Source organism: Monodon monoceros, unplaced genomic scaffold (assembly GCF_005190385.1).
Source record: "Monodon monoceros isolate NGI ecotype Baffin Bay Population unplaced genomic scaffold, NGI_Narwhal_1 Super_Scaffold_15, whole genome shotgun sequence".
Classification (NCBI taxonomy): domain Eukaryota; kingdom Metazoa; phylum Chordata; class Mammalia; order Artiodactyla; family Monodontidae; genus Monodon; species Monodon monoceros.
The window spans coordinates 51,536,858-51,560,131 of record NW_021703771.1 but is presented as its reverse complement, the minus strand read 5'-3'; the positions used below and the strand labels follow the sequence as shown (position 1 = coordinate 51,560,131).

Here is a 23,274-nt window from a genome sequence, read left to right as displayed (position 1 = left end):
TTCAACAGTTTAATTCAATAAACATTTATGGAACATTAATGTCGTCAGGCACTGCAGTGGGTATGCACAGGTCTGAAACACACATAACCCTGCCCTCAAAGAGGTGGTGGAATTGCATGGGCCCCTTCCCAGTTAATTTTGCCACTTTCTACTAACACAGTTATTCACAGGGTATTAGACGGACACAGAAGAAGGACACTTCGCCCAGGTTGAGGAAGAAAAAAGAGAGCATGCATATTAAGGCTATCTCCCCTCAAATTGCCATTTAAACCTCAATTACTAATAAAGTAGAATGCTTTCCATCTAACAGCTGCAGACCGTCTATTTCGTGATAAGTTGTTACTAAGGTAATTCCATCATGGTCTAAGAGATCCAAAGATGTAAAGCCACTGTATTATAACTAACCCTGTTGAAGTGTTCCTGCCCTGATCATCCCAAATGGAAAATGGCTAGTCATTTGCAAATTTAGTGATTTGGCAAGCTCCTCAATTAATGCTCTCAACAATAGATGTCAATATGCTTAGTTTCCCCTCACAATGAAGAAAGAGAGAGGGAGAGACGGGGTGGGGGGTGGGGGTGGGGGAACAAAGAGAAATGCAGAAAGACCATTGGGCCACAGATTTATCTGGATATTTCTCGTATCTACAATATTTGGAGATGACATTTTGGTCCTGAGAGTTTTTGTCAGAGTCCTAAACAACCACAGCACTGCAGCCAATCCCTGTAATTTTTCTTCTCTGCCAATGCTCTACAAGCCTGCCTCTTTACATGTTCTATCACGGCTTCCAAAATACGAATTTCTTGAGGGCAGTCCTCTTGGGTTCATCAGTGTATCACTCTCAGTGCCAAGAAAAGCATCTCACACTTACTACCCACAGCACAATCATTGAGTATTAAGTGGAAGCAGTTACAAATATAAAAGAATTTCACTTCCCAAAATTCTCAGATTGCAGTAAAATAAAAGGACGATTTATAGAATTAGAATTCAATGGGTCTCCACTACATTAAAATGTTCTCTATAATAGCACATAAATTAGAGAAGTTCTACATGTCCTTGTTCTCTTGCAGTCTGTTTTCAAGACAAAAGCCAGTGTGATCCTCTTAAAATATACTCAGGTCATGCCACCCCTCTGCTCAAAATTCTCCAACAGCTTTCCATCTCAGAATAAATGTAATGGCCTGAGTCCCTCCATTATCAGACTTACCACCCACTTCTCACCTCTTTGACTTCACTTCCTGTAACTCTCCCTGAACCCACTCCACTACAGGCACACTGGGCTCCTTGCTGATTCTTGAACACAGCAGATATTCTCCTGCCTCAATGCTTTCACACGTTCTGTCTTCCCAGCCTAGGAAACTCTTTCCCCGGATACCTGTGTGGCTCACGCCCTTATTTCCTTCAGTCATTTACTCAAAATTCATCTTCTCATTCAAAGCTTCCAGATCACTTTGTCTACATTTACAGTCTCACCCCTACCATGTGTTCCAAACCTCCCACTTCTATTATTTCTCCTTTGCACTTACCACACTGTAACATATTATATAGGTTACCTTTTTATCTTATTTCCTGTCTTCCTCACCAGAAGGTAAGCTCCATGAGGACTGGGATTTTTCTCTTTGGTTTACTAACATACCCTCTGTGCCTAGAACAGTGCCTGACACACTGCAGGTGTTCAATACATATTCCTGAAGGACTGAATGAATCTCAGTAATGATAATAAAACTTTTTGTGAAATAACAAGTGTTAAAAATCAGGAAGAGTACTTGCTTGCTACTATAGTGATTTATAGATGCTGTTTTAACTCTAACTAGCTGTATAATCACTACTAATCACTACTTGGTTTGCTATCTTTAACAAAATCATTACCAATGAGAATCAATAAAGACCATTAATCATTAATCTCCTCTCTCTTATACTTTGCCAGAAAGCAGAAATCCCTCAGCATTAAGATGCCTTATCCACAGAATAGACCCACAAAACTATTTTGGCGTATAGCTTGAGGAATTATGAAAGCGAAGAAGACAGAGGCATCTAGAGGAAGACCCCACCTCAGGCATGGGTGTGGATAGTCAAGAATCACTGTTACAGTCTTCCAGGCGTCAGTTACCCTTGGAGAGTTAGGGCAGACCCAGTCTGCTTTAGATTTCATTTTAAGGGCACATGTTCTTCGTCTTCTGGCCTAGTGGCTATGTTTTTGTTTTTCGTAATGTTCTTTACCTATTATCAATAATGACAATGACAGCAAGAGTAGCAGTAACCACAGCAATCATTTATCGAACCCTGATCTATTTAGGCTAAACCTCTGAGTGATATTGACCAATATCATGTTTTAAGGTACTTATTTGTATTTCTTTCCTCTATTTTACTTTCGTCTTTTAACATCCCACTCCACCATTCCCTTGGTAATGGGTACTTTCACCTCTGCCTCAGGGAGGTGTATGAAAAAGATAAGTTTAGGACTGGGCGGTGAGTTACAAAAGATTAAATCCTTATAAGGCAGAGAATTCACGAGGACTGGATTCCCTGTCCTCCCGTACCAACACACACGCCACCACCACCAAAGACTAGAAAGTGTTCATCCGGAATGGGGGAAGCCACAGGCTGTGAGAGATCTCTGGGAGAAAGCTACACAATGACAATGGAAATACGACAAGACCCAATGAGGAAATGTCAGAGAGAGCAAGCAGACCCGAAGAGGCAGCTGGACAGGGATGATGGATGCCTCAGTGGTACACTGGGTGAACAGATGACTCACTGACTGGAGGTGACCACACCTCCCTCTCTGCCTCACCCACACCAGTGCAGTGGCGGCTCTACAACATGTATAGTTGGGCTCAGAATCCCTAACCTGGATGGAAGGCTCAGCGTTCATCTGGGTTTGCAAAGTACTTTAGAGAAAATTGACAAAGCGTAAACTATCCATTCATTCTATACACAAAACTTACTGCAGCCCTGACCAGAATGCATGGAGGGGAGAGCTACTCAAATGACTAAGGTGAAATTTTCTGCCCGTTAAGAGGGATAAAAATTCGAAACAGAAATTCAGGTTTTTGTTGGGTTTGTTTTGTCTTTTGTAGAAAGCAAAGACTAGATCCCACGTCCACCTGGGATTCACACCTGCTACATGTGCACTGTTTTATTTCCACTTCAAAACAATCCAATGTAGGGGAAACTTATTTTTTTCTAGTTTACAGTTGAGAAAAATCGGTGCCCAGAGAGGTTAAGTTACTTGCCTGAAGGTCTAACTGGTTCAAAGTTCAGTTCTTAATCTCTGCAACACAGAGCTTCCAGTCTTACTAATTTTATATTATTAGATATTAGTTTTGAGTTATTATTTTGCTTTCCATGGTTCCCTGGATGCACTGAAACAAGAAGCTAAAAAAATAAAGTCTTTTACAAAATCATGACTTTAATCATTGGATATTTTTGTACTGACCTAATGCTTGCACCACAAAATGAAAGAATGAATAAAGATCCAATCCATGATGCAAGTTCTGATCCTTCATTTCCTTTTGAGGTAGGGCGTGATGAAACAACCAAGTAATACAAATATACAAAGGTACAGGATTGTGTGTGGGCTGACTGTGGGAACATGTTGCCACCTTTGCTGTTTAGCAGCTGTGTGACTGACCACCTTAATTCCTCTATCTATACTCAGATTTTTATCATCTTTAAAAAGATTACCACAGTGGCACCTACTTCATAAGACAGTCTGAGAATTAAATGAGTAAACCTATGTCAGGTGCACAGAGGTGAGGGCTTTAAAGTGAGTGCTAGGTTTTAACACAGACAATGTTTCAAACCACTTTCTCTCATAACCAGGAAATAAAACTAGAACTTTCTAGGTCTTACATAAATTACATTTTCTCCTGCTTTATTTCAAATAGACTTCCATAAATGGTCCAGGAAAATTAAGGAATTTTCATTTACATGAATAATTTCTAATTTTATAATCATAAAGACCCCAATTAAACTTGGTATAATCCAAGAAAAAATTCACTGTTCTGAAAATGCTGGGTGAATAAATTAGTTCTAGGTGATGTGCAGGGCGGATTCCATATTCTGAGACCATAAGAGCCATAGGAAGTTTGGGCAACCTGATCTCTGAAGCAAATCGTAAACCTCAGACCTGGAACCTGCCTCCATTCGTTAAGGGTCTGTGTCAATATGGCATTTTCAAAAAGGGTATACAAGAGCAACTCAGGCTAGAGGATTGAGATTCACAGTGTGTTTTACCCTTTGGTTAGCTGACTAGAGCATAACAGAAGTGATAAAAAAACATTAGCTCAAAATTCATTGGTCATCTTTCATCCATCTTGACAACGAACTGGATTTTTTGGATGACCAACCTGATCAGGGATGTGGAAAGCAATCCTTTAGAAAAGAAATCCATTCAGTTACAGCCTAAGAGAAAAGCATGGGCAATCTCAGGCACAAGATTTTATTGTTCACTACTAGAATTTGTTGCTTTTATATGCCACTGTGTATTGTTTCTCATGCAACTTTTTATCAAGAGAAGAATGCTAATAAGACACTGTTTATCCCAGGAGGAAAGACATTATGGAAAAAATAATGTGAAGATGAATTCTATCCTCTTGACGCATTCACACATAAATTCTACTTGCCAAAGCTTATTAGTGTTTAAAATGTATCAGGAATTTAGAATACTTACCTTCGCTTTACTCCTCAAGAATCCTGAAATGTAGGCTATTAAGCTGTTGCCTAGATGAAGAAACTGAGGCACAGACATTTCAAGTAAATTGCACAAGACCAAACATTAGAGGAGGGATTTGAAACCAAGATTTTCTGAAGTCCAAGACTCAATACCCGTGCTCAACTATTGGGAGAAGAATTTTTCTGGTATATGGCTGTTAGATTTAGGATTGTATGGGGTTTTTTCCCCTCCCTTTTCTCTTTCTCTGGTAGTGGTGCTGAAGTTACATAAAAGTATTAAGGACTGTCAGTTTCCATCTGGTTCCTGGGTTACCTTTCAATGGACTCTGAGATAGCAAAGGTGGCTGGTTACATTTAAGATTGATCAGACTGCCTCACATTCTTTAACAAGGCTATGAATTATACATAGACATGCAAGGGCTCTCTGCAGTACCTCATTTTTCACAGAAATATGTGAAAGGAAATCACCCTTCATCAGAAACCGGTGCAGTTTTCCTAAGATAAATCTGTGACCTGTACCTGTGGGTGAAGACCTTTCGGATTATTGCCACAGCAACATCTCCCTAATCTTCAAAGTATTTTGCCCAAATGATGATCTCAGAGCCCAAGGATTAAAGAAAGTCTCCTTCTTGCCAACTGACTTGCTGAGAATAGAGTAGCATGTCAACATTCCAAGGGGTAACTACCCTGGTAAAGGATGATTTAATTAGATATCTGAAATGAACTTTTTTTCCATATCCATTTGTTCAATGAAGAAGAGCTTCCAAAGAAAGGTGATGTTGCTCCTTTAGAATTATTAAAAGCTTTGAGGAGCAGCAGACTGAGCAAGGAAATGATGCCCAGAAGACACCAGCACCATGGGCTGTTTATGACGTGGGTAGATAAAGGGAAAACAGAACGGAGACGAATTTCTAAAGCAAAGGACAAGTAAGAGTATATTTTAATGCAAGCGTCCTATGACTGACTATGGCTGGAGTGATGGTTTCAATTTGATGGTCTGAGCAAATAGTGTTTCATGCAGTTTGTTTGGGTATCAATGATCAACACAGAGAGCTCTGGACATTCTGATCACTGACTGTGATGGGCTTTCTCCTGTTTAGTATTCACAGGTGAGCCCAACTTTCTCTTACTTTCCATTCGTAACAAATTTCTAAAATGGGAGCTTTCCTTCTATTGCTCCATGACGGGCTGCATGAAAATGCATCATCCTCTGTGAGATAGAAGGATCACATGGTTATCCAGCAGCTGTGCCTTGTTCAAAATATCAGTATGAATTAACATGCATATTACGAGGATGCAGGCAACCACTCTTCCTTCCCCCGCTCTCCCCCAAGGTTGACACTGTTCAAACAAATGTTTGAAATTAGACAAGTGTTCTTTATCCTTAGCAGAATAAGGAAAATTCACAAATTCTAGTATATGAGCACATAAACATTTCACCATTTTCCAAATATACAAGTGTGAAATGGCTGTCATAAATACAAATGTTCATAGCTGTACACAAGATGGGGCCAACCACATTATGGCAGCATGCCTTCTTGCATTTTATCACGGCACTAAAATATGCAGTTCCCTCCCTTGAAAAAGCACCGTTATAGGCATTATAAAGAAATGAGCCACAATGTGGTCTGAGCAATTATCACCCTGGAGGGAAACACGATGACGCAAGTGAACAGGAATAGCTGTTTAGACAACCGGACTCTACTAGTTCATTATCAGAGCCAAGGGGTTTAATTCATCACCTGGCTTCAACTTTAGAGAATTCCATTCAGCTTGAGGCTAAGGCAGTGAGGGGACTTAAGGAGAAAGCCTACTGAGGACAATCAAAAGCTGACTATAAATAGAGGTGGCTACTTCGAGTAATAATTAGATGTTCATGAAGAGACGAGGCATATGTTAGGTTGTACTATTGTTTTGTAATGCTTTTTTTTGTTGTTATGTTAGGTTGTACTATTGTTTTGTAATGCTTTTTTTTTGTTGTTAAAGCGTCTTACTATCTACTTTTAATCTCTCTAATATCAATGTTTAAGGATGGAGAGAAGCAGTGCTTAACAGGAAACTGCATCTGATTGTACTGTCCATTTAACGATGAAGTAATATAAAAAGACTTGCAAGTCCTTCCTGTAGGACTTCTTCATATTCAAAACTATTATCTTGGGTTGCACCATAGCTATATTTGTGATAGCCTCTTATTTTTTTTTAAAAAAACTCCCATTGTTTTGGCTTCTATAATGAAACAAATAAACACCCACCACAGAAGAAAAGGAAGAAGTACAAATCAATATATACAGCATTGCTATACTCTCTAGTCCCCTAAAATGAAGAAAGACATTCACCGTTTCCTAAAAGCAGTATCTTTATAAAACAGTACAATAGTTGGCAGATGTTCATCTCATGGGGCTGCCCTCCAACATGAGGTATATATAACAAAACAGGAGAATTTGCTAGATTGGGGAAATTACTTCAGTTGAAAGTAGAACGTTTAATAAAGTAACAGCTGCACATGAACAACAAATATTACAGAAAAAATGATATGGAAAAAATGAAAATTCCAGAGTCAGACAGCGAGTTATCAACATATACTAGAAGAAAACTGGTGTGCCACTGCAATCTTTCAAACAGTATCCACGGTTCATCATGGAAGTTTTATAATAAATGTTATTAGGGAGGAGAGAAGGTTCACTTCTGATTTTCAGAGTAAATAATACTAATGATTTGAACTCTCTCTCTCTCTCTCCTCACCATAAGAAGTAGAATACAATTGAATTAGGGAGGAGTTAAAGCAGCCTCCACACTAACAAACTACCCTAGTTGTGCTGACATTGAATCTTTATTCTGTCAGGGAATACTCTAAAGACACAACTCCTTACCCAGATTATTTTTTCATATTCCTTCATTTGGGGAAAATAACATTATCACTATTTGCAGAAGACATGATTTCCTATGCAGAAGATAAAAATAAATATACAGATAATTAATAGAAAAAGAATGTGAGATTAGTAAATTTGCTGTATTTATATTTAGCAACAAAAACATTTAAAAATGACATATTGATAATATATTCTCAAAGCAATGAATTTAGAAATTCCTAACCATGTCTGAGAGAAATGTCTAATCTAAACAAATACGGGGATAGACCATGTTCATGAACTACAAAACCTAGTATTGAAAAATGTCAATTTGTCCCCAAATTGATTATAAGTTCAATGCATAACCGATCAAAATGTCTGTTGATATTTTCACTATCTTTGTTATCCTACAGATTTTGAGAAGTAAATACATAACTTCAAGAAGGAAGACAAATGAATTTACTTCAATAATTTTTATTAACTAATTTGTATATAGTTGCTGCTCTGTGGCAGGCATTTTTCTGAGTGCTTACAAATATGAATTGATATAATTCTCATAACAACCTCATGAATTATGTACTATATTATCTCTAATTTAGAAATAAGGATACTGAAGCACAGAGAAGCTAAATAACTTGCCAAAAGTCACAAAGGTAGTAAACTGAACCCAGAGTTTCTGAGATTTTGCTTTTAACCACTAACAGTGAAAGAGTGAAGAAAAGCAATTGAATCTTCTTCCATCCTATTCTAGGATAAATTTGTAAAGTACTACATGTCTAACTTCCTTTAGTACATGCTTAATTGTAAATTAGACATAAAAGTTCATGCTATGCATGAATATAAAGTATATATGCACATATGTATTTTAAATAATAAAAATATCTATTAAGACTAAGAAATAGTTTATAGCCAGTAACTCAGAAGTCCCGCATGTGGTACCCCCATTTTATTATCTCATCTTCCTTCTTCAGGTAACAACTATCCTGAAATTGGTGTTAATGATTTTATTGCCCTTTTTAAAATAGTTTTTATCACTTATGTTTGTATCACTAAACGATATTTTAGTTTATGTTATATTATACATTATAAAATGATTTATAGTTGAGATGATCTGTGATTTGTTACTTTGCTCCAAATTATGATCTTGATATTGGTCTTATAATGCATTTAGTTGTAGCTTTTTCATCCATTTCACTAGTGAATATGACGTTTATTTATCCTTTCTCCTGTGAATAGATTAATGCATGGTTTCCAGTTTTGGGTATATATTTGTGTGTGAGTAACCATGCATAAGGACACACATGCACACACACTGTTACTGTCATAAATATTCTTTATATACCTTCTTCACATGCATAAGAGTTTCTATAGACTTCAAATTTAAGATTAGAATTGTTAGGCAGTAGGACTTACAAACTAATATTTTTTTAGGGGATGACAAACATTTTCCCAGAGAGTCCTATCAGCTTGAATTCCCACCAAAGGAGTTTGAGGGGCACCAACAGTACATACAAAGAATATCAACAGTTTTGACTGACTTATTAAAATTCCCCAATCTGGTGGTTTTATAATGGGTTCCCAGGGTAGGCTTAATTATCATTTTCCTTATTGCTAAATAGCTTTAATATCCATGCAGGTGATTATTAACAATTTTAAATTCCTCTTTTGTAAAATGCCTGTTCATTTCTTTTTTTTTCTTTAACATCTTTATTGGAGTATAATTGCTTTACAATGGTGTGTTAGTTTCTGCTTTATAACAAAGTGAATCAGCTATATATATATATATATATATATATATATATATATCCCCATATCTCCTTCTTCTTGTGTCTCCCTCCCAACATCCCTATCCAACCCCACTAGGTGGTAACAAAGTACCGAGCTGATCTCCCTGTGCTATGCGGCTGCTACCCACTAGCTATCTATTTTACATTTGGTAGTGTATATATGTCCGTGCCACTCTCTCACTTCATCTCAGCTTACCCTTCCTCCTCCCCATGTCCTCAAGTGCATTTTCTATGTCTGTGTCTTTATTCCTGTCCTGCCCCCAGGTTCGTCAGAACGTTTTTTTCTTTTTTTAGATTTCATATGTATGTGTTAGCATATGGTATTTCTTTTTCTCTTTCTGACTTACTTCACTCTGTATGACAGACTCTAGTACCATCCACCTCACTACAAATAACTCAATTTCGTTTCCTTTTCTGGCTGAGTAATATTCCATTGTATATATGTGCCACATCTTCTTTATCCATTCAACTGTCGATGGACACTTAGGTTGCTTCCATGTCCTGGCTTTTGTAAACAGAGCTGCAATGAACATTGTGGTACATGACTCATTGAATTATGGTTTTCTCAGGCTATATGCCCAGTGGTGGGATTGCTGGGTCGTATGGTAATTCTATTTTTAGTTTTTTAAGGAACCTCCATAGTGTTCTCCATAGTGGCTATATCAATTAACATTCCCACCAACAGTGCAAGAAGGTTCCCTTTTCTCCACACACTCTCCAGCATTTATTGCTTGTAGATTTCTTGATGATGGCCATTCTGACTGGTGGCCATCTGCTTCTCCTGCTTCTCCTCATTGTAGTTTTGATTTGCATTTCTCTAATGATTAGTGATGTTGAGCATCCTTTCATATGTTTGTTGGCAATCTGTATATCTTCTACACATATATCTGTATATGTGTCCATTTTTGGATTGGGTTGTTTGTTTTTTTGATATTGAGCTGCATGAGATGCTTGTAAATTTTGGAGATTAATCCTTTGTCAGTTGCTTCATTTGCAAATATTTTCTCCCATTCTAAGGGTTGTCTTTTCGTCTTGTTTATGGTTTCCTTTCCTATGCAAAAACTTTTAAGTCTCATTAGGTCCCATTTGTTTATTTTTGTTTTTATTTCCATTTCTATTTCCATTTCTCTAGGGGATGGGTCAAAAAGGATCTTGCTGTGATTTATGTCATAGGGATTGTGCCTATGTTTTCCTCTAGGAGTTTTACAGTGTCTGGCCACATATGTAGGTCTTTAATCCATTTTGAGCTTATTTTTGTGTATGGTTTTAGGGAGTGTTCTAATTTCATTCTTTTACATGTGGCTGCCCAGTTTTCCCAGCGCCACTTATTGAAGAGGATATCTTTTCTCCATTGTATATTCTTGCCTCCTTTATCAAACATAAGGTGACCATATGTGCATGGTTTTATCTATGGGCTTTCTACCCTGTTCCATTGATCTATATTTCTGTTTTTGTGCCAGTACCATACAGTCTTGATTACTGTGGCTTTGTAGTATAGTCTGAAGTCCGGGAGCCTGATTCCTCCAGCTCCGTTTTTCTTTCTCAAGATTGCTTTGGCTATTCGGGGTCTTTTGTGTTTCCATACAAATTGTGAAATTTTTTGTTCTAGTTCTGTGAAAAATGCCAGTGGTAGTTTGATAGGGATTGCACTGAATCTGTAGATTGCTTTGGGTAGTAGAGTCATTTTCACAATGTTGATTCTTCCAGTCCAAGAACATGGTGTATATCTCCATCTGTTTGTATCATCTTTAATTTCTTTCATCAGTGTCTTACTGTTTTCTGCATACAGGTCTTTTGCCTCCATAGGTAGGTTTATTCCTATATATTTTATTCATTTTGTTGCAAACTTACCTCAACATAATAAAGGCCATATATGACAAACCCATAGCCAACATTGTTCTCAGTGATGAAAAACAGAAACCATTTCCTCTAAGATCAGGAACAAGACAAGGTTGTCCATTCTCACCACTATTATTCAACAGAGGTTTGGAAGTTTTAGCCACAGCAAGCAGAGAAGAAAAAGAAATAAAAGGAATCCAAATTGGAAAAGAAGTAAAGCTGTCACTGTTTGCAGATGACATGATACTATACACAGAGAATCCTAAAGATGCTACCAGCAAACTACTAGAGCTAATCAATGAATTTGGTAAAATAGCAGGATACAAAATTATTGCACAGATATCTCTTGCATTCCTGTACACTAATAATGAAAAATCTGAAACAGAAATTAAGGAAACACTCCCATTTACCACTGTTCATTTCTTTAGCTCATTTCTTCAGCTGAGGGTTACTATTTTCATAGACTTGTTTATGTATTTGGGAAATTAATCTTTTTGTTGTGGCAGTTGTTACATTGTTGAAATAACTTCTTCTAGATTTGACATGCCTTTTTTATCTTTATGTCATTTGACTAATAGAGCTATATGTTATATTACCTTTGTTTATAATTTATATGATATGTGTTCTTCTGTCCTTTGACTTTCAATCTCTGCCTCCTTATATTTTAGGTTGAGACAGACTATAACTGAATTGTTAAAAATGCAATCCAACAATCCTTTTGTATTAACTAGAGGTTTTAGTCAATTTATGTATATTATTATATCTAATAACTTGTTATTGCTACTATTTCTACAAACTCACTTTAGGTTTTCTATTTCTATCCTTTTTGTTTATTGCCCTATTTTTAAACAATAGAATTTCCGTCATTCCATTTATTATTCTATTTGTTTAGAAAGTTTATCCCTGCGTTTATTCTTTTAAAAATTACCTTTGCTGTTTTAGAATGCATACTTTTTTGCCATAATTTAAAGTTAATTAATATCTTTACATTCCTTCAGACGACACCAAGTCCTTAGATACCAAGACCTATCACCGCTTTCCAACAAAGGTGCTATTTTTGTCATGATCCTACTTTTTTCCCCTTCATGAGTTAGAAATTAGTACTAGTTTTTATCCATGCAATGTTTGCTTAATTTACTCAATATTTACCCATATCTTTACTCACACTACCTCCTTAAACCTCAGACCATATAACTGTGATTATAATCCTTCTATCTCAAGTACCTCCTTCAGACTTTCCTCTAGTGAGTATAAATTCTCTCACTTGGTTGTTTAAAAGATCTTCATTTTGACCTAATGCTAGCAAGATAGTTTTCCTGGATATGAAATTCTAGGTTTATAATGATTCTCTCTCAATAGACTGAAGGCACTATTTCACCGTCTTCTTGTTTACATTATTGCTGTTGAAAAGTCTAACATCAATTAAGTTACTGATGTTTGTACACCATATCATTTTTTTCTGGAGGTTTGTAAGATCTTCTCTTTGTATTTAGATTCTACAGTTCTACTATGATACATCTAGTTGAAAGTATCTATTGATTATCCTTGGAATTCTTTGGGATTAGTGGATTTTTGGATTGGAGTCTTTCAAAAATTGTTAGAAATTTACTCATTTTTCCCCTTTCTATTAGTGTCTTTGAAACTCTGAATAGTCATAGATGAGAACCTTTCACTTGATTCTGCCTATCCTTTAATCTTCCTTTCCTGTTTTTCATCTGTGTGTCTAGACTTCATTCTGCATTATTACTCTGAATCAATGTTCCCGGAAACCATTTTATACCTTTATCTTTGTCTAACCTGCTGTAATTCATTATTATATTTTTAACCTCAATTGTCATATTTGAATTTTACTCCATTTGATAATCTTTTCGTCTGCTTGGTTGTACTTTATAGCCTCCTGTCCCTTGTTAAAAAACAAACATATATATTTCATATTTTGTTATTTCCAATATCCGAAGTCTCTATTGATCTGCTTCTCCTGCTTCTGTACATTCTCAGTTATGTTGTTTTTTTTTACTTTATGTTTTCTGTAAGCTGCTTATTACTCTAACGGGACCTATGGAAATTCTCTGAAACTTAGGTAAAGCCAAATCTGTACAAAAGGAGCTGTATGTTTTATTCCTGTTGACTGGGTCTTGTTGACCAAAGATAAATTTAAATTAAATTCTCCCCTGAGATTCACCCCCCTCTTCAAATAGGTAACATTATTTGTATTAAAAAAGTGACATAAAGCTTTGTGTGATCATAATTCTCAGGCATACAAAGTTTGTGGGTTTGATTCTCAAAATGCATCTTTTCCTGCATCAAGGCTGAGACAGGGAAGTCTCTTTGCTATCTCCTACTATGTAATGGGTCTTAGTTCTCCTTCATCGTTATATAAGAAGGCAGTCTTTTGGGTTTCCAGCTTTTTGTTGAGATATATTAGATCCCCTATGTCTGTCTAGCTCTAGGTCTTAACTTCTATCTTCTGTGCCTCAGGCAGCCTTTAAAGGAGATACTCCAGGTCATGAGAATGCAGTATAAACCCTCATGATGAAAGCAATCTTGGTGCTTATGCAACTCCCGGAGTTCTAAGTTCCATCTTACTTCAATACTCTTTGATTCTTTTGTGTATTTGTGTGTGTTGTGCCAGCAGTGCATTTGAATAAGTTTTTAGAACTATTTTTATCCAGCATGTTATTGTTTCAATAAGAAGAGTCATTCAGGATATCTAATGGATCATGCTAGTGGAAAATGGAAGCCTCATCCTATCTCCTTAGTGAGGGAACCTAGACTATGGATAGAAATGCATAAAACATTTGCTTTAATGATCCATTGCAATGGCAGTCCTATAACTAACCCCCCACACCTCTCCCTAAAAAGAGTCTTGTGCCACCAGCAGCCTCTACTATCCTGAGTATCAAGAACATCCTTTGATTCTTTGTAATGACCTCTGTATTACAAAATCCATTTACTTTGAAAGAGGAAAGAGCAGGTACTTTGATGTCAAGCAAACTTCATATCCTGGTACTATCACTTCATGTTTTAAACACTTTTCTCAGATTAGGCTAACCTATTTATAGAGGTGTCACATCAACACAGTAGATGCTCAAATACAGTAGTAATTGAATATCAACAGGCTCTGCATTTACCTTATAAACTTCACAATATCCTGCCTCAAGAAGTAGAACACCATCCTTTCACTACTTGCTGAAATTTAGAACCTGAGTTTGTACCTCATCTTCTCATCAGAGCATTTAGTCTATTTGCTTGTTATTCACACTTCATTTTCTAAAAGCTGCACATAGCATATGATGCTTTGCAAAGAGAGTTATGCACTGAGGTTATATAATATTTCACATAGGAGGAGTTATCCCATAATTTTGCCCTTTCCTTGTGCAATGTTAGCACACTGATCTTAGATCACAAGCCTATATGACAAGAAACATGCTCTGAAGAGCCAAACAGTGCATTATAAGTTAGGATTTAGGGTGTGCTTATTAACTGTTCAGTGGCATTACAATAGGATATCTAAAATATAGTTTCACCCCTCAATCTACTATGGGCAAATTACATTTACATGTATAAAATTATAGCTAAACATAAAGTTTATATTTAATTAATGATAAATGTACAACAGGGACTAAGGAATTTGTGATGGTGTTTGAGGCATAAAGCCATGCCTTAAAAAAAACTTAAAAAAAAATCCTCAGTGCTTATAAGTAATAAGCATAATTATTTAACTCACTTTTGAACTATAACTATGTAAACAAAATGCTTATGAGATAAAAGGAGAAAAAGCATGATTCATTTTAAAAAACACAGATGTACTAATTAACTACTTATCAGTAGGCATTCATGTACAAGAACTGCTCTGAGTGAGCTCTGCCCAGGTACCAAGACATTCCCACTAAGTGGAAGGCAATTCAAAAAGCATTTTTGTCATCACCCCATTTTAAAGATGAAGAAACTGAGGCCAAGAGAAGATTAAAGGAAAAACAGAACCTGGAGCTTAATCTATCATTTGAGCACCAAAATAGTAAGAAAAAAATCTCCTTATTAGAATTTTGTTAACATAACAGTCAATGAACTAAAATGTATTCTGGAGCTCATTTCTTCTCTTTTTTCCTTCTTACATATGTTCACAGAAAATTCTTCATCACTCTAATGAAGCAAAGGTTACAATTTTAAAGAGCAGTATCATAAAAAGAGTCAATCTTTGTTAAAATGTTCTGCACATTAATTATTTCAATGATAACACTTTACGCTTCTTGAATTTACCTTAGAAGAGTCTTCCTACTTAATTCAATAAAGTTAATAGTATAGTAAATCCTTAATTTAAAGATGCTTGCATTATAACAAAGGAAAACTGATGGGATAAAATTCAGTCTACTAAATACATACAAAACATGGCTATGAGAGTTTCCCATTAATATATAATTTAACCCACGAAGGGAAAAGGAATAGCAAGTGCATCACACAAGTACACATTTCAGATTCTACCCTTAGGCAGTCTTGTTAAAAGTAGGAGAAACAGCCCACTCTTGTTGCTTTCACAGAAAGAGCAGCCATCATCCACTCACCTCCCGCACGTCTTTAGGAGAATCCTCCTTTTACATGAGTACAACCACAAGTGTTTTCACATCATGATCTAGCAATACCATACATATCTGAGCATTTGCTCACTCAAATTATTTGAGAGTAATAGAACTAGACAAAACTCTCTAGTTTATGAGGTTGAATAGAAGTTGTAGGAAATAAAATAACTCAAATCACTTTTTCAATTCATTATCATTTCTTGTTATTAGTTAAGATCTTTCGGATTGTTTTCAGAGAAAAACCAATTTTTTAATACCTAAGCACAATCATACACACACAAACAAAATTCTGAACTTCCATATTCCTCAAAAAAAGAAATCATGGGAGGTAGCAAGAAACACCAAACATTTTAGGGGATGAACAAATATTCCTCTCAAGTACATTTGGGCTCTTCACTATGTCACTGATAACCGCTCATGCTGATGCATCTTTTTGTGTCTAGGGTAGCTAGAATAATGGCTCCCCAAAATGTCATGCCCCAATCCTTGGAATCTGTGAATATACTGCCTTGCATCACAAAAGTAAATTTGCAGATATAATTAACATTAAGGACCTCAAGATGGGGAGATTATTCTGGATTCTGGTGGGCTCAATGTAATCACATGAGTCTTTAAAAGTGGAAAACATTTCCCAGTTGAGGTCAGAGAGAGGTGACGGCATGAGAAGATGGCAGAGAAAGACCGCAGCATGATGACCCACTCTTGTTGATTCTGAAAGGTAAGGCTATGTGCAAAGACCCCAGAGAGGCCTTTAGAAGCTGAAAAAGGCAAAGAAATGGACTGTTTCGCTAATCCTCCAGAAAGGAAGACGGCCCTGCCAACACCTTGATTTTAGACCATTGAAACCCCTGCTGAACTTCTGACCTACAGTACTATAACAAATCTGTGCTGTTTTAAGTCGCTATGTTTTTGATACTTTGTTACAGCAGCAATAGAAAAATAAATTCAGCACCTGATTCCCCAGAACAACCTTGTGAGGAGGGAGAAAATAGTTGGTATCTCTTTTACAATTGAGAGAACTAGTGCTCAGATCCTTGAGAGAATTTCCCAAAGGCCCCTCTGCTAAACCGTAGTGGTGTTAAGGATGCAAAGACCTGCCTCCTAAATCCAGGTCCGCCGCACTGCCCCTCAAATGCATCCCTTTATGGAAGAAGTGTTGAGGCAATGAAGACTAATCTAAACTACTCCCAAAACACCAGGTCACAAAGACAACAAGGCTGTGAAACACAGGTATGGGACAAGTGAATTATGGGTAGTAGAGGCAGGCAGGGCACAGTCTCAGAGGTGTGGAAATCATCCTGTTTTGGAGGAAAACCTGGAGGAGATCCAGTGTCACTGGTCCTTGAGAAATGGGGGCAGGGGTGGAGTGGGTGATGTTGATGCAAGTCAGGTTGGATGACACTGAATGCCACGATGAACATACATGCTATATTCAACAGACAACGGAGAGGCATCAGTGGCTTTTGAACAAGAATGTGCCTCCTTAAACATGTGCATTAAAATGACTGATCTAGTGGCACTGTGGAGCAAGAAATGCAGTAAGAATTGACTAAAAATAAGAAACCCCCAAACAATTGGAACACTATTTTATTAGCTCCAATGAACTGCAATGAAAACTGAGACTATCGCTAAAGTAGAGGAAATGGCAGTTTTGAGATCCAAAAATAAATAAATAAATAATGAAAAACAAAAAATTGGTTTGAAGAGGAATGCTGAATGCAGGGTGCAGGGGAGAAATGGCATTTCATAATATGAGACTTCTACCAACTATGATCGTGTGAGTATTAGTCAGGTACTCTTTTAAGCAGCTTAGATTCTATCAGTAATTAACCTTCCATTAAGCACTATGCTTTGGGCTCTGCATTAAGTAAATTATCACCTTGTATTTGCCTCACAACAAATTTATGAGAGAGGTACTCTTAATATGCCCCTTTCATACATCTTGATACTGAGTAGATAGGATACAAAGCACGCTCATGATCACGAAACCAGGAAATAACAAAGACTGGACTCAAACTCAGAGCTATCTGACTTGAAAGTCCCAACCATAAAACTGTAGATATAGTCTTCCAATTCCTGACCCAATGTTGTATTACACTTTGGTAAAGCCCCGGTTTCAGAGGAAGTTAATTTTATTTTTCTGAATATCTGTTACTGACGCATCAAAAATATTTTTTACTCTGGTTAATTTGCCAACTGGGGGAAAACAGCAGTTCAAGCTGGAGGATAATACAAATTCCTTCATTTTTAACAAATGAAAATAGCCTAGGAACTCATAATAGCTAAACTGCAAGATCGGAAGCTAATGAAACCATAAATACATATATACCACTCCTGTGGATTCTAAATTCTGTGCTAAATTAAGTCAAAACGCTAAAATTGTGGAATTGGCCTAAACTGCCAAGTTTTATTTCTCCCAGAGTAAGACTCTTTAAATACTCACTAAGCTGCTTAGTATCTTTTGAATGAAAGAACTTTTACTATACACTGAAGTGATAAAATGGGATGTGTAAGAGCTAAAGTAATAAACTACATGGATTAAATGTCTCTCAACATACTATCAGGTTTAAAAGCTAAGGGGAACGCACTTAAATGAAATAAAGAACATAAGAAAATGTAACGAGGATTGGCCAAAAGCCAATATCTAAGAAATAGCATGAGACATGTTTCCACAGTGAAAATGTGCTAGATTATCTCTCATTAATGAACCAAAGAAGTAGACCTTCAATTAAAATACACTTTGAGCATGGAGCAAACATGCAGCAGGAATGAAGAGAGAATGATTGAGGTGTAGATTTAAAACATACTGAGCAGTTCTATTTTTAACTTTTTGAGGAACCTCCGTACTATTTTCCATATTGACCGTATCAATTTATGTCCCCATCAACAGTGTACAAGGGTTCCCTTTTCTCCACATGTTTGCCAACACTTGTTACCTTTTGGATTTTTTTTTTTTTTTATAAAAGCCATCAAAACAGGTGTGAGGTGATATTTCACTGTGGTTTTGATTTTCATTCCTTTGATAATTAGGGATGTTGAGCACATTTTCATATACCTGTTGGTCATTTACATGTCTTCTTTGGAGAAACGTGTATTCAGTTTTTGCCTGTTTTTAAAATTATTTTTGTTAAGTTGTAGGAGTTTCTTATATATTTTGGATATTAACCCTTTACCACATACTTGGTTTGCAATTATTTTCTCTCTTTCACAAGTTGACTTTTCATTTTGTTGATGGCTTCCTTTGCTGTGCAGAAGCTTTTTAGTTTGATACAGTCCTGCTTTTCTATTTTTGCTTTTGTTACCTGTGCTCTTGGCATCAAATCCAAAAAATCGTTGCTAAGACTAATGTCAAGGAGCTTTTTCCCTATGCTTTCTTCTAGGAGTTGTATAGTTTCAGGTCTCACATTTAAGCCTTTAATCCATTTTGAATTGATTTTTATGTATGGTGTAAAATAAATTTTTCAATTTCATTCTTTTGCATGTGGATATACAGTTTTCCCAATACCATTTATTGGCGAGACTATCCTTTCTTCACTGTGTGTTCTTGGCACCCTTATAGAAGATTAGTCGCCCACTAACGCATGGGTTCATTTCTGGGTCCTGTATTCTCTACCATTGGTCTATATGCGATACTTCTGGGTATATAACCAAAGGAATTGAAATCAGGATCTCAAAGAGACATCTGCACTACCAAGTATGTTGCAGCATTATTTACAAGAGTCAAGATATGGAAGCAACCTAAATGGAATATTATTCAACCTTAAAAGGGAAGAAAATTCTGACACTTGACATGGATGAGGCTGGAGGACATGATGCTAAGTGAAATAAGCCACACATAGGAGGATAAATACTACATGACACCACTTATATGAGGAATCTAAAATGGTCAGTCTCATCCAAGCAGAGAGTAGAATAGCGCTCGTTAGGAGCTGGGAGGTAGGGGGGAAGAGGAAAATGGGGGAGTATTCGTCAAAGGTTGTAAAGTTTCAGTTATAAAAGATAAGTCCTAGAGATCTGCTGTACGGCATAAAGCCTATGGTTAACAATACTGTATTAAATACTTAGACATTTGCTAAGAGGGTAGATGTTATGTTAAGTGATCTTATCATACACACATACAAAAAGAATAATAAAGAGGATGGGAGGAAACTTTTGGAGATGTTGGGTATGTTTATGGTATACTAAAGCTATTTTCATTTTCTCACTACTGTGAATAACGAGATACTGTTGATTCTCACAAAGACTTGAAATAATATTTTGAGAAATGAATAATACTTTGGAAGCAAAATCTGGCATGTGACTGTAAAATTCCCTGTATATAACTTGGTTACTCTGTGCACAAAGTCTACGATAGATAAGAAAAGCAATAACAGTCAAGCTAGAATTGCTGAAAGCTTCACCTTATCCAATAACCTAGGATTCTGTTCTTCTGTAGCAGAGTAATTACAGGAAAAGCCAATTCAGTAAATGCTGAGAGTTTGATTGGAGGATTCATGCAGTTCTTCACGCACAAACAATTATTATAAAACAATCACAACATTTATGGAAGGCCATGGTGCCAATAACCTTGTTGATTTTAAGATCTATGCGGGTGACATTCCCAGTATCCTGGCTGCCAAATTCCTCATATTTCTCAATTCCAACCTCTTCCTCTCCATTTTCTCCTCTTTACCTTGTGTTGCAGAACAAATCCCACTTGTTTGCAAACCCATTTCTGTCCTTAAAACTCTTTCATCAGGGGCTTCCCTGGTGGCGCAGCGGTTGGGAGTCCGCTTGCGGGTGCAGGGGGCACGGGTTCGTGCCCCGGTCCGGGAAGATCCCACGCTGCCGCGGAGCGGCTGGCCCCGTGAGCCATGGCCGCTGAGCCTGCGCGTCCGGAGCCTGTGCTCCGCAACGGAAGAGGCCACAACAGTGAGAGTCCCGCGTACCGCAAAAAAAAAAAAACAAAACTCTTTCATCAAATCTCTTCCGGGAACTCTGTCCCTTTCCTCACTTTTATCTTCTATTCCTCCTCAGTTTTCCTTCTCAAGTTTCCTGTAGTTGAGAAAAGCTTTCCATGTTAAAATTAACTATAAATTCCTCCACTGTAAGATACCTTCCTTTGTAAAATCTATTTAATGCTATCTTTTAAAAAACACTACCATAATAAAAGTGAAAATGCACATGACAGATACAAGTAAATGTAGCACTTAGTAGTGATGGAGCATATCATTGCAGTGGTAGGATTATTAAAGATTTTTCTGTATATTCTAACCTTTATTTCAACATATATTCTTTATGTCTCAAAACATCCCTTTGATATGTTACCCAGTATTTTTCTACAATCAAAATTTCAAAGGACAGTCTATATTCAGTGGCTTCCACATTCGCTATTGGCCTGACATTCACCTTTCAACCTATTTTAGTCTTGTTCCCTGTTTTCCCTACTTAATTAAAATAGCTCTCATGAAGGCATCCAATGACATTAAAAACCATGAAATTATATATATATATGTTTAAAATTTTTCCTTTATTCTTAATATCTTGGCTTCATTTATTATAATTAAAAAACTGTCATCTCTTTGAAATCTCTCCTCTCTCAACTGCCTTGTATAGCTCCAGGATTTCCTCTTTTCCTTATTCCTGTTCCTTCCCAGTTTCTTCCTTGCCTAACCATCTATCTCCCCCTCGGATGTCAGAAAATGACAAGGTGCTACTGAACTCCTTTCACTGTCTCTTTTTCTCTACTTTGTCATTTTTTTTAAAAATCATATTCCCCAGGTTCAAGTCTCACCTTCTTGCAAATCACTGTTCAATGAGTCTCTGCGAACATGTTGGTTCCCTTGAGCTATATACATTCAATTGTCTGCTGGACATATCTTACAGGTGCCCTCATGGCACCTAAAAACCCCACCGCCTAATGCAATCACATCATCTTTCTCCCCAGTGCAATCCCTCTTCTTTCTTCTTACCCTTATAATAGCATCGTCTTTTAGTCAGTTATCGAGCTCAAAAATATCAGGGCTATGTAAGAATCCTTTTCTTGCCCCATACATTCAGGACACTGTTATACTGTCAGTAAAGTCCCATAAAGTTTAATGTATTTTAGCCACACTTTCCTAGTATTTTTATTTCCTTTCTTCACTCACTGATTTTTCTGTGGATGTTATATTCCACCGAAAAGCTGTCTATATATACACACATACAGACACACAACCACACATCCAGCTTTCTTGGGTTTAGTTCTTTCAGTTATGATTTGTCTCACTAGCACTTTATGAACTTTTTGTCCTACTGTTCCCTTCCACAACAAAATAAAACAAAAAATAAATGTTTTCTACGCCTCTGCCTCCACTTGCTAACTAGTCACTCATTCCTTAACCAATTGTAATTTGTTTTGTTCCAGGATTGCAAATGAAAAATGTCCTTCCTCTAGTAATTACTGACTTCCAGCACAGCAAGACGGAATTTTCCTAAGTCTCACCTTCCTTAATTGTTCTGCACTATTTCACATTGCCAGTTATACCCAGTTTCCTAAATTCCATGACTGACCTCTACCATAGGCATTTCTCAGCTGGTCCTACTGGGTAAATATATCTCTCTGCATAGATTACTCACGCTCTCCTGACTCATAATGTAGAAGTTGTCAAAATCCTTTGTTTGAATAGTTTTTCTATAGTATCTCTCAGATATCATCTGTTTCTAAGTTTTAAACTAGAATACTTCTTATGTGTATCATCCAAAAATCTTTCTCATTTTTGACTGTCAGAGGTGTGGTCACAAGTACCTAACAGACACCTCTGTCTTAAACTCAACACATGCAAAACCAATTTTATGTTCTAGGCTAAACCCAGTAGCCAACTGACTATTGGTTACTAGCCTATGTCTATTATTCCACTGCCAATTCCAGCACCTCTATTTTTCCAGTAGAAACTGCTGTCAAAAATACTCCATTTTCCTTGGTCCCATGCATCCCACTTCTTGCTAAGCCCTAAGCATTCAACATGTCCAATGTTTATTTCATAAATCCCTCTTATCCATTGCATCTTCAGTGCTACAACATATTTTTCCTCATACCAGGATAATCTTCTAAAAGCACTCTTCTGTTAATATATATCTTTTCAAAAACCTTTTGTGTCTTCCTATTGCTTGCCAAATCAAGGACAGATTTTTTCACTTCTCACCCTAGGATTCAGTATCTCTGAAAACCTTTGCGTGGACCTCTGTTCAGCATCCTCTGGATCACCTCTTAAGTTAACCCCATCCAACCCTGACTTTTAGAATCAGACTTGCCTTTGACAAAACCAAGATACCTGTAAGTTTAGTAACTGCCTTAGGTGATCATTCTGGGTATCCAGGTTTGGGAACCAATGGGACACAGTTTAACCCCAATTTATCTTCCCTGCTTTATGTGCATTATTTCCTTATTCATGCCTCCATTCCAGAAACTCTGCAAGCTCCTCAAAGACAGGGACATATTTAACTTTGTACATTATATGGCACATAGCAGCACAGTGCGATAGAGAGAGAGAGAGAGAGAGAGAGAGAGAGAGAGAGAGAGAGAGAGA

The 23,274-nt window shown here is 36.9% G+C and overlaps 1 protein-coding gene across 1 annotated transcript in view; it reads right to left on the bottom strand.

Moving 5' to 3' along the window:
- The window catches only part of NKAIN2 (sodium/potassium transporting ATPase interacting 2), a 678,615-nt gene that overhangs the window by 541,649 nt on the left and 113,692 nt on the right, over positions 1-23,274 (bottom strand). The gene's annotated exons all lie outside the window — the stretch shown is intronic.